Here is a 12,914-nt window from a genome sequence, read left to right as displayed (position 1 = left end):
CAAGCTTACCACAGTGTGAAAGGCAAGCGTGCTACAGTGTGACAGAGCGCACAGCAAGCTTACCATAGTGTCAAGGAGCGCAAGGCAATCTTGCAATGGGCTGCAAGACTATCCCAGGTAATACATGCTTTAGAGGGCAATGGGCTGTAACACCATCCCAGGTAATACAGGCTTTAGAGGGCAACTGCCTGAAAGACCATCCCAGGTAATACATGCTTTAGAGGGCAACGGGCTGTAAGACTATCCCAGGTAATACATGCTTTAGAGGGCAATGGGCTGTAACACCATCCCAGGTAATACATACTTTAGAGGGCAATGGGCTGTAAGACTATCCCAGGTAATACATGCTTTAGAGGGCAACAGGCTGTAAGACCATCCCAGGTAATACTTGCTGTAGAGGGCAATGGGCTGTAAGACCGTCCCAGATAATACATGCTTTAGAAGGCAACCGGATGTAAGACCATCCCAGGTAATACATGCTTTAGAGGGCAATGGGCTGTAAAACCATCCCATGTAATACATGCTTTAGAGGGCAATGGGCTGTAAGACCATCCCATGTAATACATGCTTTAGAGGGCAATGGGGTGTAAGACTATCCCAGATAATACAGGCTTTAGAGGGCAATGGGCTGTAAGTCTATCCCAGTTAATACATGCTTTAGAGGACAATGGGCTGTAAAACTGTCCCAGACAATACATGCTTAACAGGCTGTACGACTATCCCAGATAATACATGCTTTAGAGGGCAACGGGCTGTAACACCATCCCGGGTAATACGTGCTTTAGAGGGCAATGGGCTGTAAAACCATCCCAGATAATACATGCTTTAGATGGCAATGGGCTGTAAGACTAACCAAGATAATACAGGCTTTAGAGGGCAACGGGCTGTAAGACTGTCCCAGATAATACATGCTTTCGATGGCAACAGGCTGTAAGACTATCCCAGGTAATACATGCTTTAGAAGGCAATAGGCTGTTAGACTATCCCAGGTAATACATGCTTTAGAGGGCAATGGGCTGTAAGACTATCCCATATAATGCATGCTTTAGATGGCAACAGGCTGTAAGACTATCCCAGATATTACAGGCTTTAGAGGGCAATGGGCTGTAAGTCTACCCCAGATAATACATGCATTAGAGGGCAATGGGTTGTAAGACTATCCCAGATAATACATGCTTTAGAGGGCATTGGGCTGTAGAACTATTCCAAGTAATATATGCTTTAGAGGGCAGCGGGCTATAAATCCATCCCAGGTAATCCATGCTTTAGAGGGCAATGGGCTGTAAAACCATCCCAGACAATACATTCTTTAGATAGCAACGGACTGTAAGTCTATCCCAGATAATACAGGCTTTAGAGGACAACGGGTTGTAAGACTATCGCAGGTAATACATGCTTTCCATGGCAACAGGCTGTAAGACTATCCCAGATAATACAGGCTTTAGAGGGCAACGGGCTGTAAGACTATCCCATGCAATACAGGCTTTAGAGGGCAATGGGCTGTAAGACTATCCCAGGTAATACATGCTTTAGAGAGCAATGGGCTGTAAGACCATCCCAGATAATATATGATTTAGATGCCAACAGGCTGTAAGACTATCCGAGATAATACAGGCTTTAGAGGGCAACAGGCCGTAAGACTATCCCAGATAATACACGCTTTCGATGGCAACATGCTGTAAGACTATCCCAGATAATACAGGCTTTAGAGGGCAACGGGCTGTAAGACTACCCCAGATAATACATGCATTAGAGGGCAATGGGCTGCAAGACCATCCCAGATAATACATGCTTTAGAGGGCAATGGGGTGTAAGACTATCTCAGGTAATACATGCTTTAGAGGGCAATGGGCTGTTAGACTATCCCAGCTGATACATGCTTTAGAGGGCAATGGGCTGTAAGACTATCCGAGATAATGCATGCTTTAGATGGCAAGGGGCTGTGAGACTATCCCAGATAATACAGGCTTTAGAGGGCAAAGGGCTGTAAATCCATCCCAGGTAATACATGCTTTAGAGGGCTATGGGCTGTAAGACCATCCCAGATAATACATGCTTTAGATTGCAACGGGCTGTAAGAATATCCCAGATAATACATGCTTTAGAGGGCAACGGGCTGTAAGACTACCCCAGATAATACATTCTTTAGAGGGCAATGGGCTGTAAAACCATCCCAGGTAATACATGCTTTAGATGGCAATGGGCTGTAAGACTATCCCTGGTAATACATGCTTTAAAGGGCAATGGGCTGTAACACTGTCCCAGATAATGCATGCTTTAGAGGACAACAGGCTGTAAGACTATCCCAGATAATACATGCTATAGATGGCAACTGCCCGTAAGACTATCTCAGATAATACAGGCTTTAGAGGGTAATGGCCTGTAAGACTATCCCAGGTAATACATGCTTTAGTGGGCAACGGGCTGTAAGACCATCCCAGGTGATATATGCTCTCTATGGCAACGGCTATAAGACCAACCCAGGTAATACATGTTTTAGAGGGCAACAGGCAGTAATACCATCCCAGGTAACACATGCTTTAGAGGGCAACGGGCTGTAAGACTATCCCAGATAATACATGCTTTAGAGGGCAACGGGCTATAAGACCAACCCAGGTAATACATGTTTTAGAGGGCAACGGGCTGTAAGACTATCCCAGGTAATACATGCTTTAGAGGGCATTGGGCTGTTAGACTATCCTAGGCAACACATGCTTTAGAGGGCAATGAGCTGTAAGATTATCCCAGATAATACATGCTTTAGAGGGCAGTGGGCTGCAACACTATCCCAGATAATACATGCTTTAGATGGCAACGGTGTAAAACTATTCCATATAATACAGGCTTTAGAGGGCAACGGGCTGTAAGACTATCCCATGTAATACATGCTTATTAGGGCAACAGGCTGTAAGACTATCCCAGGTAATACATGCTTTAGAGGGCAACAAGCTGTAAGACCATCCCAGGTAATACATGCTTTAGAGGGCAATGGGCTGTAAGACCATCCCAGGTAATACATGGTTTAAAGACCAACGGGCTCTAAAACCATCCCAGAATATACAGGCTTTAGAGGGCAATGGGCTTTAAGACCATCCCAGATAGAACATGCTTTAGATGAGAACAGGCTGTAAGAGTACCCCAGGTAATACAGGCTTTAGAGGGCAACGGGCTGTAAAACCATTGTAATACATGCTTTAAAGGGCAACGGGTTGTAAGACTATCCCAGGTAATACATGCTTTAGAGGGCAACGGGCTGTAAGACCATCCCAGATAATATATGCTCTGGATGGCAACGGCTATAAGACCAACCCAGGTAATACATGTTTTAGAGGGCAACAGGCTGTAAGACCATCTCAGGTAATACATGCTTTAGAGGGCAATGGGCTGTAAGACCATCCCAGGTAATATATGCTCTGGATGGCAACGGGCTATAAGACCAACCCAGGTAATACATGTTTTAGAGGGCATTGGGCTGTTAGACTATCCCAGGCAACACATGCGTTAGAGGGCAATGAGCTGTATGACTATCCCAGATAATACATGCTTTAGAGGGCAGTGGGCTGTAACACTATCCCAGATAATACATGCTTTAGATGGCAATGGGCTGTAAAACTATCCCATATAATAAAGGCTTTAGAGGGCAACGGGCTGTAAGACTATCCCAGGTAATACATGCTTTAGAGAGCAACGGGCTGTAAGACCATCCCAGGTAATACATGCTTTAGAGGGCAATGGGCTGTAAGACTATCCCAGGTAATACATGCTTTAGGGGGCAATGGGCTGTAAGACCATGCCAGGTAATACATGCTTTAGAGGGCAATGGGCTGTAAAACCATCCCATATAACACAGGCTTTGAGGACAACGGGCTGTAAGACCATCCCAGATAACACATGCTTTAGATGGAAACGGGCTGTAAGACCGTCCCAGATAATACATGCTTTAGAAGGCAACCGGATGTAAGACCATCCCAGGTAATACATGCTTTAGAGGGCAATGGGCTGTAAAACCATCCCATGTAATACATGCTTTAGAGGGCAATGGGCTGTAAGACCATCCCAGATAATACATGCTTTAGAGGGCAATAGGCTGTAAGACCATCCCAGATAATACAGGCTTTAGAGGGCAACGGGCTCTAAGACCATACCAGATAATACATGCTTTAGATGGCAACGGTCTGTAAGACCATCCCAGATAATACAGGCTTTAAAGGCCAACGGGCTATAAGACCATTCCAGGTAATACATGCTTTAGAGGGCAACGGGATGTAAGACCATCCAAGATAGTACATGCTTTAGATGGCAACGGGCTGTAAGACCATCCCAGGTAATACATGACTTAGATGGCAACGGCCTATAAGACCATCCCAGGTAATACATGCTTTAGATGGCAACGGGCTGTAAAACGATCCCAGATAATACAGGCTTTAGATGGCAATGGGCTGTAAAACCATCCCATGTAATACATGCTTTAGAGGGCAATGTGCTGTAAGACCATCCCAAGTAATACATGCTTTAGAGGGCAACGGGCTATAAGACTATCCCAGGTAATACAGGCTTTAGATAGCAACGGGCTATAAGATCATCCCAGGTAATAAATGATTTAGATGGCAACGGGCTGTAAGACCATCCCAGATAATACAGGCTTTAGAGGCCAACGGGCTATAAGACCATACCAGGTAATACATGCTTTAGATGGCAACGGACTATAAAACCATCCCAGGTAATACATGATTTAGAGGGCAACGGGCTGTAAGACCATCCCAGATAAAACATGCTTTAGAGGACAACAGGCTGTAAGACTATCCCAGGTAATACATGCTTTAGATGGCAACGGACTATAAAACCATCCCAGGTAATACATGCTTTAGAGGGTAACAGGCTGTTAGACCATCCCAGATAATACAGGCTTTAGAGTCCAACGGGCTATAAAACCATCCCAGTTTATACATGCTTTAGAGGCCGACGGGCTGTAAGACTATCCCAGGTAATAAATGCTTTAGAGGCCGACGGGCTGTAAGACTATCCCAGATAATACATACTTTAGAGGGCAACGGGCTGTAAGACCAACCCAGGTAATACATGCTTTCGATGGCAACGGTCTGTAAGACCATCCCGGATAATACAGGCTTTAGAGGCCAACGGGCTTTAAGACCATCCCAGGTAATACATGCTTTAGAGGGCAACGGGCTGTAAAACCAACCCAGGTAAAACATTCTTTAGAGTGCAACGGGCTGTAAGACTATCCCAGATAATACATGCTTTAGATGGCAACGGGCTGTAAGACTATCCCAGATAATACAGGCTTTAGAGGGCAAAGGGCTGTACGTCTATCCCAGGTAATACATGCTTTAGAGGACATCGGGCTGTAAGGCTATCCCAGGTAATACATGCTTTAGAGGGCAACAGGCTGTAAGACTATCCCAGGTAATACATGCTTTAGAGGGCAACGGGCTGTAAGACTATCCCAGATAGTGCATGCTTTAGAGGACAACGGGCTGTAAGACTATCCCAGATAATACATGCTTTAGAGGGCAATGGGCTGTAATACTGTCCCAGATAATACAGACTTTAGAGGGCAATGGGCTGTAAGTCTATCCCAGTCAATACATGCTTTAGAGGACAACGGGCTGTAAGTCTATCCCAGATAATACATGCTTTAGAGGGCAATGGGCTGTAATACTGTCCCAGGTAATACATGCTTTAGAGGGCAATGGGCTGTAAGACTATCCCAGGTAATACATGCTTTAGAGGGCAATGGGCTGTAATACTATCCCAGGTAATACATGTTTTAGAGGGCAATGGGCTGTAAGACCATCCCAGGTAATACATGCTTTAGAGGGGAACAGGCTGTAAAACCATCCCAAGTAATACATGCTTTAGAGGGCAACAGGCTCTAAGACCATCCCAGAATATATAGGCTTTAGAGGCAATGGGCTGTAAAACCATCCCAGATAATACATGCTTTAGATGGCAATGGGCTGTAGATTATTGCAGATAATACCTGCTTTAGAGGCCAACGGGCTATAAGACTATCCCAGATAGTACATGCTTTAGATTACAACGGGCTGTAAGACCATCCCAGGTAATATATGCTTTAGAGGACAGCAGGCTGTAAGACTATCCCAGATAATACATGCTTTAGATGGCAACGGGCTGTAAGACTTTCCCAGATAATACAGGCTTTAGAGGGCAACGGGCTGTAAGACTATCCCAGATAGTACATGCTATAGAGGGCAATGGGCTGTAAGTCTATCCCAGTCAATACATGCTTTAGAGGGCAATGGGCTGTAATACTGTCCCAGGTAACACATGCTCTAGAGGACAATGGGCTGTAAGACTATCCCAGGTAATACATGCTTTAGAGGGCAACGGGCTGTAAGACTATCCCAGGTAATACATGCTTTAGAGGGCAATGGGTTGTAATACTATCCCAGGTAATACATGCTTTAGAGGGCAACGGGCTGTAAAACCATCCCAAGTAATACATGCTTTAGAGTGCAACAGGCTCCAAGACCATCCCAGAATATATAGGCTTTAGAGGGCAATGGGCTGTAGAACTATTCCAAGTAATACAGGCTTTAGAGGGCAACGGGCTGTAAGTCCATCCCCGGTAATACATGCTTTAGAGGGCAATGGGCTGTAAGACCATCCCAGACAATACATTCTTTAGATAGCAACGGGCTGTAAGTCTATCCCAGATAATACAGGCTTTAGAGGGCAACGACTGTAAGACTATCCCAGGTAATACATGCTTTCGATGGCAAAAAGCTGTAAGACTATCCCAGATAATACAGGCTTTAGAGGGCAACGGGCTGTAAGACTATCCGAGATAATACAGGCTTTAGAGGGCAACGGGCCGTAAGACTATCCCAGATAATACATGCGTTCGATGGCAACAGGCTGTAAGACTATCCCAGATAATACAGGCTTTAGAGGGAAACGGGTTGTAAGACTACCACAGATAATACATGCATTAGAGGGCAATGGGTTGCAAGACCATCCCAGATAATACATGCTTTAGAGGGCAATGTGGTGTAAGAATATCTCAGGTAATACATGCTTTAGAGGGCAATGGGCTGTTAGACTATCCCACATAATACATGCTTTAGAGGGCAATGGGCTGTAAGATCATCCCAGGTAATACATGCTTTAGATTGCAACGGGATGTAAGACTATCCCAGATAATACAGGCTTTCAATGGCAACAGGATGTAAGACTATTCCAGATAATACAGGCTTTAGAGGGCAACAGGCTGTAAGCCTACTCCAGATAATACATGCAGTAGAGGGCAATGGGCTGTAAGACCATCCCAGATAATACATGCTTTAGAGGACAATGGGGTGTAAGACTATCCCAGGTAATACATGCTTTAGATGGCAATGGGCTGTTAGACTATCCCAGGTAATAAATGCTTTAAAGGGAAATGGGCTGTAAAGCTATCCCAGATAAAACATGTTTTGGATGCCAACTGGCTGTAACTCTATCCCAGATAATACAGGCTTTAGAGGACAACGGGCTGTAAGACTATCCCAGATAAAACATGTTTTGGATGCCAACTGGCTGTAACTCTATCCCAGATAATACAGGCTTTAGAGGACAACGGGCTTTAAGACCAACCCAGGTAATACATGTTTTAGAGGGTAACGGGCTGTAAGACTATCCCAGGTAATACTTGCTTTCAATGGCAACAGGCTGTAAGACTATCCCAGATAATACAGGCTTTAGAGGGCAACGGGCTGTAAAACTACCCCAGATAATACATGCTTTAGAGGACAATGGGCTGTAAGACTATCCAAGATAATACCGGCTTTAGAGGGTAACAGGCTGTAAGCCTATCCCAGATAATACATGATTTAGAGGGCAATGGGCCGTAGAACTATTCCAAGTAATACATGCTTTAGGCGGCAATGGGCTGTAAGTCCATCACAGGTAATACAGGCTTTAGAGGGCAAAGAGCTGTAAGACTATCCCAGGTAATACATGCTTTCGATGGCAACAGGCTGTAAGACTATCCCAGATAATACAGGCTTTAGAGGGCAACGGGCTGTAAGACTACCCCAGATAATACATGCTTTAGAGGGCAATGGGGTATAACACTATCTCAGATAATGCATCCTTTAGAGGGCAGTGGGCTGTAAGACTATCCCAGGTAATACATGCGTTAGAGGGCAATGGGCTGTAAAACCATCCCAGAAAATACATGCTTTAGATGGGACGGGCTGTAAGACTATCCGAGATAATACAGGCTTTAGAGGGCAACGGGCCGTAAGACTATCCCAGATAATACATGCTTTCGATGGCAACAGGCTGTAAGACTATCCCAGATAATACATGCTTTAGAGGGCAATGGGTTGTAAGATCATCCCAGGTAATACATACTTTAGATGGCAACAGGCTGTAAGACTATCCCAGATAATACAGGCTTTAGAGGGCAACGGGCTGTAAGACTATCCCAGATAGTACATGCTTTAGATGGCAACGTGCTGTAAGACTATCCCAGATATTACAGTCTTTAGAGGGCAACAGGCTTTAAGTCCATCCTAGGTAATACATGCAGGTAATAATAAGCACTCCCTTGTGCACCCTCTTCTTAAGAACCCCTCTTCTGACCCCTCCTGCCCGGCTAACTATCGCCCAATCTCCATCACTCCCTTCCTGGGCAAGCTCCTGGAGAAACTGGCCATCTTCCAGCTTAACCTCCATGCTGAATCTGTTGGTAGCCTTCATGACCATCAGTCTGGCTTCAGAGCTGCCAGAAGCACGGAAATTGCTCTCCTGAACATCCGTGAGGACTTGCTCTTGAACCTCGACTCCAACACTCCGTGTGTTCTCATTCTGCTCGATCTCTCGTCTGCCTTTGACACTGTCAACCATGCCATCCTGCTCAACCATCTCCGTGATAACCTGGGTATCACTGGTCAGGCTCTGGCGTGGCTGACATCTTTCCTCTCCAATCGTCCCTCCCAGTTCCAACTGGGGTCCTTCCTCTCTGACATCTTTTTCTCCACCTGTGGTGTCCCCCAGGGATCCAATCTCTCTCCCTGGCTGTTCAACCAGTATCTGGCACTCCTTGCCCACCGCATCGCCGCTCTCTGCCCCAACTTTCAGTGCTATGCGGACGATACCCATCTCATTTTCAGGCTACCCTCGGCCTCCTCCTCTCCTTCCCTCATCTCTGACTGTCTGTCTGCTATCCAGGAATGGTGTGCCGCCAATGACCTCTGCCTTAATGCCAGTAAGACTGAGATTCTTCTCATCAGCACACCCACTCCCTCCTTCCCTGCAGCTCTCTGGCCGGCCTCTCTTGGCCCTCTTCCTGCTCCTACCTGCAAGGCAAAAAACCTCGGGGTCATCTTCGACTCCACACTCTCCTTCTCTCCTCATATATCTGACGTCTCTAAGAAGTCACACTACCAGCTGCACCTCCTCAGAGGTATTCTTCCCTTCCTCTCCTTCCCCCAGAAGCTCGCTGTCTCCCGAGCCCTGGTTCTCTCAAAGCTGGACTACTGTAACAGCCTCTATCTTAATCTGCCTGCCTCCACTCTCCGCCTTCTGCAACTCATCCAGAACAGAACTGCGAGACTTGTCCTTACCCTCAAGCCCAGGGACCGTATCTCTCCAGGACTGAAATCTCTACACTGGCTCCCAGTGGCTGCGAGGATAAAGTTCAAAACCCTCTGCATTGTCCACAAGGCCTTCTGGGGCCTGGGGCCTAAATACCTTCAACTCTCTCTTCCTAAATATCTTCCTTCCCGAGCCCTTCACTCATCCGTCTCCAACTCCCTCAGGGTCAGCCGCTTCTCGAACCAACGAGCTGGTGGTAGATCTCTCTCCGCGGCAGGGGCCTCTCTCTGGAACAGCCTTCCTGCCTCCCTGAAATTTGAGGAGAACCATCTCCGGTTCTGGAAGCACCTCAAAACCTTCCTCTTTGCTTCTGCTTTCTCTCTCCCTCTCCCCTGCTTATTCTTCACTGAAACTGCACTGAATCTGCAACTGGGCCACTCTCACCGACCTCGGTCCTGGGCCCAGCCACTCTCCACTTGCACTGCCTCCCTGGCAACCCCTGCACTGCGGGACTGTCTCTGTATCCCTACAGCCCCCCCTTCCCAGCACTTGTCTGCACTTACCCTGCACTTGCCACCAGCTGGCCCTTTTCTTGTACTGCACTTCCCCCCTCCCCTTCCCCTTGCACTTTTCCCTTCCCCCTACCCCTTCACTTGCACGATCTGAATGACACCTGGCTTAGTAGGATCGTTGTCTGTCCTCCCCTTGTTTCCCCCCTCCCTGCCTCATCGCGCCTTGAAACACTTGTGTATAGGCGCGTTACAAATGCCATATCATATCATATCATATGCTTTAGAGGGCAACAGGCTGTAAGACTATCCCAGGTAATACATGCTTTAGAGGGCAATGGGCTGTAAGACTATCCCAGGTAATACATGCTTTAGAGGGCAACGGGCTGTAAGAACATCCAAGGTAATACATGCTTTAAAGGGCAATGGGCTGTAGGACCATCCCAGGTAATACATGCTTTAGAGGGCCACAGGCTAACAGGCTGTAAGTCCATCCCAGATAATACATGCTTTCGATGGCAACAGGCTGTAAGACTATCCCAGATAATACAGGCTTTAGATGGCAATGGGCTGTAAGCCCATCCCAGGTAATACACGCTTTAGAGGGCAATGGGCTGTAAAACCATCCCAAGTAATACATGCTTTAGAGGGCAACAGGCTCTAAAACCATCCCAGAATATATAGACTTTAGAGGGCAATGGGCTGTAAAACCATCCCAGGTAATACATGCTTTAGAGGGCAATGGGCTGTAAGACCATCCCAGGTAATACATGCTTTAGAGGGCAATGGGCTGTAAGACCATCCCAGGTAATACAAGCTTTAGAGGGCAATGGGTTGTAAGACCATTCCAGGTAATACATGCTTTAGAGGGTAATGGGCTGTAAGACCATCCTAGATAATACAGGTTTTAGAGGGCACCGGGTTGTAAAACCATCCTAGGTAATACAGGCTTTATAAGGCAATGGGCTGTAAGACCATCCCAGGTAATACATGCTTTAGAGGGTAATGGGCTGTAAGACCATCCTAGATAATACAGGCTTTAGATGGCAAGGGGCTGTAAGACTATCCCAGGTAATACATGCTTTAGAGGGCAACGGACTGTAAGACCATCCCAGGTAATACATGCTTTAGAGGGCACAAGCTCTAAGAAGATCCCAGAATATAAGGCTTTAGAGGGCAATGGGCTGTAAGACCATCCCAGATAATACATGCTTTAGATGGCAACGGGCTTTAAGACTATCCCAGGTAGTACATGCTTTAGAGGGCAACAGGCTGTAAGACTATCCCAGGTAATACTTGCCCAGGTAATACATGCTTTAGAGGCAATGGGCTGTAACACTATCCCAGGTAATACATGCTTTAGAGGGCAATGGGCTGTAAAACCATCCCAGGTAATACATGCTTTAGAGGGTAACGGGCTGTAAGACCATCCCAGGTAATACATGCTTTAAAGGGCAACAGGCTCTAAGACCATCCCAGAATATACAGGCTTTAAAGGGCAATGGGCTGTAAGACCATCCCAGATAATACAAGCTTCAGATGGCAACGGGCTGTAAGACTATCCCAGATAGTAACTGCTTTAGATGACAACGGGCTGTAAGACTACCCCAGGTAATACAGGCTTTAGAGGGCAACGGGCTGTAAAACCATCCCAGGTAATACATGCTTTAGAGGGCAACGGGCTGTAAGACCATCCCAGGTAATACATGCTTTAGAGGGCAACAGGCTGCAAGACCGTCCCAGGTAATACATGCTTTAGAGGGCAACGGGCTGTAAGACCATCCCAGGTAATATATGCTTTTGAGAGCAACGGGCTGTACGACTTGTAGGGAGCATTCTCTTATAAGGCTAATTTCCAAAACCTAGTGAGTCCCCCAGCAGATTTGCTGGATTTTTGGGGTTTGTTTTTTTCTCCTGCTAAGAGTGAGACTCTTTTCCTCCCACTCTTAGGCATGATTTGAGGTACTTTCCTACTTAGTATGTGTTCATGGGCTACAGGGTAACCTCTTTTTACTCCATAGGGCATCATCATTTTTATATGTGTGTTACATAGCACCCTCGGTGCAGTAACACAGGGGGATCATAGTGACTCCCCAACATAGATTCCGGACCCTGGGACTGACTACTGTCTCCCGGGCAGGAAAAGTCACCATTGGCTTTACTAGTCCTAAATTGTGAACAGAAACAGCACAAACCACCTTATTGTGGAAGTACTGGTAGGGGTAATTTGATTGCCCCGGGGTCTGTTCCCAAGGGGGCACGGTTCAGTCCCCCCTTGTCAAGTTTCTGGCTGGTGGCAGTGGTTACCATGCAGAATATTCCTTTGGAATATTTACTGTGGGATTTTCCCATTGATTTTAAACGCACCACTTTTTGGTAAATGTTAAAGATACCACTGATTTATTTATTTAATATTAAATCCACGTTTGGGTCTTTTTGCCAGAACTTGGTTCCAAAATGGAGTTTGTGTCCGTCTCTGTAACTCTGACCAAGGCCGAGCCCTTTGTTCCACTATTTGGCAGGCTTCTCCACAGAAGCCCCCCAAATGGTGCCACTCAGTCTGGGTTCCACAGAAGGGTTTGAGGGGGGACTTGGCACCCTGGACTGTGTTGCCAAAGCAACCCAAGTCGCACTCTACTCTGATTGGCCGCCCGGTTCACCACTTAGCATGTGTGAGTGACAGCTAGGCTAATGAATGGTGGTTTTTCTGCATAAAAGCGGGGCCTTTGGGACTGGAACTTCAGAAGTCGCCACAGGACCTAAGAATCCGAAGAGGGAAGAAGCTGAGCCATCTGCAATAACAACACCACCGGTGAAGCCCTGCTGCAACAAACTCACCAC

The sequence above is a fragment of the Ambystoma mexicanum genome, chromosome 4p (assembly GCF_040938575.1).
Source record: "Ambystoma mexicanum isolate Mex_15411 chromosome 4p, UKY_AmexF1_1, whole genome shotgun sequence".
In the NCBI taxonomy this organism is placed as follows: Eukaryota; Metazoa; Chordata; class Amphibia; order Caudata; family Ambystomatidae; genus Ambystoma; species Ambystoma mexicanum.
Note: the sequence above shows the minus strand (reverse complement) of the source record.